Source organism: Orycteropus afer, unplaced genomic scaffold, assembly GCF_000298275.1.
Source record: "Orycteropus afer afer isolate SDZICR_OR568_19922 unplaced genomic scaffold, OryAfe1.0 scaffold00045, whole genome shotgun sequence".
Taxonomy (NCBI): domain Eukaryota; kingdom Metazoa; phylum Chordata; class Mammalia; order Tubulidentata; family Orycteropodidae; genus Orycteropus; species Orycteropus afer.
The window spans coordinates 3,746,519-3,754,021 of NW_006921632.1; positions in this window are offsets into that span (position 1 = coordinate 3,746,519).

Sequence of the window (7,503 nt, forward strand, 5' to 3'; positions counted from 1 at the left end):
CCAGAGCTCTACTAGTGACAAATTCTCCTAACCTTTGTCCATCCGGTAATGTTTTAATTTCCCCTTCAATATTGAAGGATAGTTTTAGATCTGACTCTACAGCAGTGAGCTTTTTTTTAGAAAAATTTTTTTAAATCTTCCTTACTTTGCATATGTCATCAGAAAAGACACATTGCTAGAAAAAGGCATCATATTTGGTAAAGAGAACCATATCTGGTTAGAGGAAAGAGGGAAACTTCCCATGAGATTAATTGACATAGTAACTGAGGCACTGGGCTAAAAAATACCAAAGATTGTGAAGATAGTATGGGTCTGGGCAACATTTTGTTGGTTATATTTAAGGTTGCCATGAGTTGGAATCAAATTCATGGCAATAAACAACAACATGTGCCCAAAGGAAGAGGCAAAGCATCTGTGTGTTGCATTTGTAGAAGGTTATTTTAGAATGCTATCTAAAACAGCTTGTAAGTGGGAGTCAGTATTTTATGCTAAACACTTCACTTTCACTATTTTCCTCACTATTTCTTCTGTCCTTCTTGCTCACTATCTCCTGCCACCACACCAAAAAACAAACAAACAGACAAAAAAACCTCATTGCCATCAAGTTGATTCTGACTCATAGCGATGCCCTTTGGGTTTCTGAGGTGGTAAATTTTTTTTTTTGTTTTGTTTTGTTTTTAATTGTGATTTGAGTGAAAATTTACAGAGCAAATTCACTTTCCATACAGCAGTTCACCTACACTTTGTCTCATGACACTGACCACAATTTACCCCAATGTAATTGTTCCCCTCCCACTTTCTCCCAATAGTGACCTCTTCCCTGTGTCCATCCCTCCATGCACTCCTGCCCCCTGAGCGGTCTCCGTGTGCATAAACAGCCCTTCTTTCTCCCATGATTGTTCTCTCCAAGGATTGTATCTACCTCATGTAAGTGTTCAACTCATATGTCTGTCTTTTGTTTGGCTGGAAGCCACAGGTATGGGTTCAATTCCAGACCTGAAGGGCAGCTAGGGGCCATAGTCTCAGTGGTTCCACCAGGCTCTATCAGACCAGCAAACCTGGTCCCCCTCCCCCACGTGTTTTTTTTCCTCCAAATGATTTTGAGTTTTGTTCCACATTGTTCTCCCTCTCTCTCCAGGATCTCCTCCATAGATCCCCCTCCGAGTTGCTGACAGAGGTAGCTGGGCACCATCTAGTTCTCAACAGAATTTTTTTAAACCATAATCATAAAGCCAATTATAGAAAATAAATTCTTTATAATTTTTATTCTCAGTATTTGAATCAGATACAAGGCCCTGAAACCACATCAGGGAGCAGACTGTCTTTTGGAGAAGATGTGCAGGTAAATATAGCAGTGTTATGGGAAAGGAATATGGATACCCTAATGGACAATCAGCTCAAAAGTAGAGACTCAAACGTCTACTTGACTGGGTTTTGGGGTTATTGGGAACAGAGCAACAAAGGAATGGCCAGGACAGGGAAATCGACTTGACTACTATGATAAATCCTGAAAGTAACCAAAAAGTACAGTTCTAAAACAATAGATTTTAGCTGGAACTGTTGGCTAACATTCAGCATTGAAACAGGCAGATCATTTTATAAACCAGACTAGAAAGTCCCAGCAAAAACAAACTCAAAGGACATGAAAGAGTCCAGGACTTGAATACTAAGAATGCTAAGAAATTTCCATTTTTTAAAAAATCAAACATGTCTTATTATTTTTTAATCCTGTTTCATTGACTAGACCACTACCTCAGTCTAAATGTGCTTCCATTCCTTCAGTCTTTTGAGGCATCATACTCACCCTTAAAATAATTGCAGAACTGCTTTCAATGATCTGACATTACTGACTTGTTCTAAATCACATTTAAGGTCCCATTACAGATAATCACACTTTGATTTAATTGCTTGTTTGTATTTTTGTGTTCTTCTTTGAATATGATTTTTTAAACTATAGTCCTTATATTTTATTCATCTTTATGTTCCAAGTGACTGTTATGAAACCTGGCCCTTATTTTTGATGGTTGTGATATCAAATGAGAATCAATGTAATGTAAACATTGGTTGGAAGGCAATAACAATTTCATTGGCATGTTTTTTTTTCTGTACCTTTTTTAGGGGTAAAACTTTGTAAATGTCCTTGAGGAACCACAGTGCCATCACTGAGTTCATCCTCCTTGGGCTGTCTGCTGACCCCAAGATCCAGGCTCTGCTCTTCCTGGGGATTTACTTCCTGACTGTGATGGGGAACTTGATGCTGCTGCTGGTCATCTGGACTGACCCTTACCTTCACATTCCCATGTATTTCTTCCTGAATCAGCTCTCTTTAGTTGACCTCTGCTTCTCTTCAGTCACTGTGCCCCAATTGCTAGAGAATCTGCTGTCTTGGAAGAAAACCATCTCAGTAAGGGGCTGCCTAGCTCAGATATTCTTTGTTCTTATAACTAGAGGAACTGAATGTTTTCTGCTCTCAGTGATGGCCTAGGACTGCTATGCAGCCATCTGCTACCCTCTGCTCTATGGCCAGGTGATGAGTAAAAAGTGGTGTGTGCAGCTTGTGTGGTGCCCATAGAGCCTGGGTTTTCTGCATGCATTCATCAGTATTCTTCTGGCAATGAAAATGGACTTCTGTGATACCTATATCATCCCACTCTACAACTGTGAGTTACCCTCTATCCTTCCTCTGTCTTGCTCTGATATATCCACCAACTTCATCATCATGCTCTGCTCCATTATCCCACATGCACTTATAATTTCCCTTTCAATCTTTTTTTTTTTTTTTTCCCCATGTTGGCACCATTTCCACCATCCTTATCATCTCCTCCACTTCTGGCAGAAGGAAGGCCTTCTCCACCTGCTCCCCACCTCACTACAGTGATCCTCTTCTATGGGTTTTATTCACTATTTCTTAACAACATCAGGCTCGCTCCTGGAGTTGATCTTCTCTGTGCAGTACAATGTGATCACTTCCACGCTGAATCCCCTCATCTACAGCCTGAAGAATAAGGAGGTAAAAGCATCAGTGAGAAGAACACTACGAAAGTATTTATAGTGTTTTCAGTGGCAGAATAAATAGAGAGGATGATTAGGAATTTACATATAAATACAAGTAGCAAGACATTAAGGAAAATATCCTGACTGCATATTAAATCAAATTTGGCAAAATAATTCAGGTATACCTAAGAATAAAACACAGACCTATCAAAGAGTGGATCATTCAGTTCAATTCCACTCAGAGGCAAAAGAATGAATTAAATATTCATGCCAAACTATCTGTCATCTGAATGTGTGTCACGTGTGTATGAAGTTTGGTTTGCTGTAAATTTTGGAAGAAACAGTGAAAGCCACAGTTTTTCCTAAATAAAAAAGTGCCTGAACCTTTGGAGGGCAAAAGTCATAAAGAGTTCATAGGGACATGGCATGAAGAGTTCTGCCACGGTTGCAGGAAGAGAAATGAATGAATCACCCTAGTAAGGAATGAAACTTTGCTAAATGTTTCCTGTTACATGGAACTTATCTGGGAACTAAGGTCTGTGGAGAAATCCACTCCTAGCAGAGCTGACCTGCTTGTACTCATTCTCCCAGTTTTAAATGGTCCCACACCTAGGAAGAAGGCCATTTCTGTTCAGAAATGAGCAGAAATACCAGGGCAATGCAGAGCCTGAGTGGATTTCAGATAACCACTTAACCGGTGACTATATGGGTCAGTGAAAGACTGAAATTGTTTGCAGAACTCTTCCATAAGGGGCTTAGGATGAAAGGAATGTGTAGGAATATTTCCAAAGTAAGCAGATACTAGTTAGGTTCTGAGCAGAATTGAAAAATAAGATGCTTGGTGACTTTTGCTTTCTCTTTGTGAATCCTTCCAAATCTTGATACTCCTAAGTGCCCAGGGCCACAGTGCTTTCTTGGAGAAGTCTTGGATTCCCTTAGCTGCCCAAACCAGAAAACCAAACCCTTTGGCATTGAGTCGATTCTCACTCATAGCAATCTCACAGGACAGTAAACAACCTTCCAGTATGGTTTCCAAGTCTCTAATCTATGGAAGCAGACTGCCACATCTCTCTCCTGAGGAGCTGGTGTTGGGTTTGAACTGCCATTCCTTTTCTTAGGTGCCCAGTTGTCCAATAATCATTTGCCGAAGCTCATTTATCCTAAATGTCTTTTATCCTAATTATACATTTCTATAGGAACATATTCATTAAGACCCTATCATCAAAATATTGCCAAATTTCACATAGGAGAGAAACATTTCAGCCCCTTCAATATTTTGGGATATTTTTCTCTTGCAATTTGGAGAATGTGAAAGATTATTAGTCAATTGATTCAAAGGCATTTCGCTTGAAATGATAATTTTTATACACTAATAAGTGGGTTATCCTTAATATAAGATTGATCATACTTATTTATTTATTTTTTAAAATCGGTGCTACTTTTTTTTTGCTACATTTATTCACACTGTAAACATATTAGCACATAAAACTTATGGATCATTTTAACACCTGGTTAATATTCATTTTTGAATAATAAGGCATTCTCTGTCCACACTAAGTGTGATAATATGGCATAGATACAGTGCAGTACAATATGGTATTTGTTTTCCCTTTCAGTTACCTTTGCATTGTATTAAAAAAAAAAAATAGGTTAAATAAGTCATGTAGTACTCATTAACTTTGGTCAATATTTTCCTATTTTTAAGAAATTGAATTTGGATTATCAAAAGTTACATGTAGAGAAATGATATGCCAATCTTTCCTGCTTTCATGAATTCTTGTTTTTTTGAGCAATTTTCTTGGTGCTTTCTTCACTTGACTTCTGGGAGGGAAGTCACCTCCTTCTCTCATCAGGAGGGGCAGAAATTGCAAATGTGTTGCTATTCCCTGGAAGGGCTGGGGCATCAAGACTCCCTCTTCCCACTGTAGTTCCTTGGAATTTCTCTTATGCACTGTTAAGTATTTGTTGGGGTAATGATTCCAGTATAAATCTATTATACTACCTGGCGGGAGTCAAGGGGATAAATGTCTGGCCACAGTTGTTGGCAGTTCTAATAAAGAAACATAGCATCTGTTCCACTGTGAGTCCTATTACCAATTTCTGCCCAACAGGAAAATTCCTATGGGCGTATTATTTTGCTTTTTCATGTTTAATGAATGTCATACAACTTGTCCAATATTATATGCAGATTTTTTACTTATATTACTAGTGCTTTTCTTTTGATAATGAAAACTCTTTGTAAATACCAGTTTCAAATATTTTAGTAATCTGTTAACATATATCTTCCAAAGTGTACTTAACAATTTTTCATCACTGGAAATATTTTCATAGTTCACTATTAAAATTCATTTCCTCAAATAGTTTAGAATACAGTTCAAGGTGGAATTGTTTGTTTTTAAATTAATATATAAATTATCTTAACAAACAAGGTTTATTTTGTATTTATAATTAGTCTGAGAACTGGAATTATTGGATCAGTACATATAATGCTTGATAAGCCCCTTGACAAATATGGCAGATTATTTTGCAAAGACTTTTGTTTCTCATTTTACTGTGATGGCAGCAATGTATATAAATCCTGTTTTCCCATTGTAAACTGCATTAGATATACTGTTTTCAAAAGAAAGATAGGCCAACCAAATGTTTGCAAAAGATATGAACACACAATTTACAAAAGGAGAAATAAAATTATCCAATAAATATACAAAAATTATTTACTCTAAACCAAAAAACCAAATCCACAATTGTCAAATTGATACAGAACGGAGTGGAACTGCGTCATTGGGATTACAAAACTGTGATCTTTATGGAAACAGACTACTACGTCTTTCTCCCACTGAGCTGTTGTTGCAGGCTTCAGATCTCTGAGTTAGTTTACAGGCAAATGCTTTAACTGCTGCATTACCAGAGCTCCTCAATATTTAGTCCACTCCTCGGAAGGAAGGTTGGGCAATCCTACTTCCGTGGTGATAACTGCCTCGGAAACCCAAGGAGGGGTCGCTAGGAGTTGGGGCCGACTCTATGGCAAATAACAACAACAACAAGTGATTCAAATGTAAGTTATACTGTAATATAATTTTTGACCAATAAAATTTAAAGATTAAGTATATCAGTGGTAGTGAATGTTGGTGAGAATCTAAAGAGATAAACATATTCATAAGCTGTTAGCAAAAGTGTCAACTGCTGCAACATTTCTGGATATTATGTGATAATATGTCATATTCTTTGCTCCAGCATCACTAGTTTCAAAAACTAATCAAATATTCCATCAAAATTTTGGTCCAAGACTATTTATAAGAGAACTATTGATGACAGCAAGGAAAATTGTACACTCTTTAACTGTTTATCCATTTGATTAAGTAGTTTGATTAAGGTAAATCCAATCTATTGAATACTATAATTCATATTTAGAAAACACACTTAGAAAAGTATTTAATGTAAGGAAAATCTACACATTAAAATGTTAATTTAAAAAGATACAAAACTAAATTTGGATTTAATCTGCCGTTTATCAAATTTTAATATGCATATGAAATACCTAGGAATGTGATTGAATGTAGATCCAAATTCAATAAATCTGGCATGGGGCCCAAGACTCTGTATTTCTAATAAGTTTCCAGATGGTGTTAATAATTTAGTCCATAGACCATCCTTTGAGTGTCAAGGGTGTAATCAATTTTGAGGAGAATATTAAGTAGACTTATAAGATTATAGATAGACAGGTTTAAAGGAAAAACACGTAAATACGATAAAAACAAAAAAACAAACTCGCTGCCATGGAGTCAGATCTGATCCACAGCCACCCCTCCTTGGATTTCTGAGGCAGTATCACTACAGAAGTAGACTGCCCAATATTCCTTCTCAGGAGTGGTTGGTGGGTTTGAACAGCCAGCCTTCTGATTAATAGTCAAATGCCTTAGGCATTATGCCACCTGAGTCTCCAAACGTGATCAACAAAGAGGGCTTTTTATTTTCTTATTCATGCATTTCTTTTACTTGAGCCAGTGTTACTGTCTTTTAACACCTTTTTGCTTATTTTAATAGATACTCAATATAGAAACATGGGGAATTATCCTAAAAAGAGTAATAATAAAAATAATACATAATGCTATCCATTCTAAAATAACTACAACTAATACTTTGTACATATTTTTTGTATACAGATATAAAGAGACACACACATACACACAAATATATAAACGTGTATGTGCATGATTAATATTAAAACAAAACAAAACAAAAAAAACCCAAACCAAACCCACTGCCATTGAGTCGGATCTGACTCATAGGACCCCTCTTTGGGTTTCCAATGTGGTATCACTGTGGAAGTAGACTGCCCAATCTTCCTTCCCAGGTGTGGCTGGTGGGTTTGAACTGCCAGCCTTCTGGAGCAGTCAAATGTCTTAGGCACTAAACCATGTGTGTATAAGTTTCATATATATGTGTATAGGGAGCTCTGGTAGCATAGTGCCAAGGCACTTGACTGCTAACCAGAAGGCTGGAGGTTCA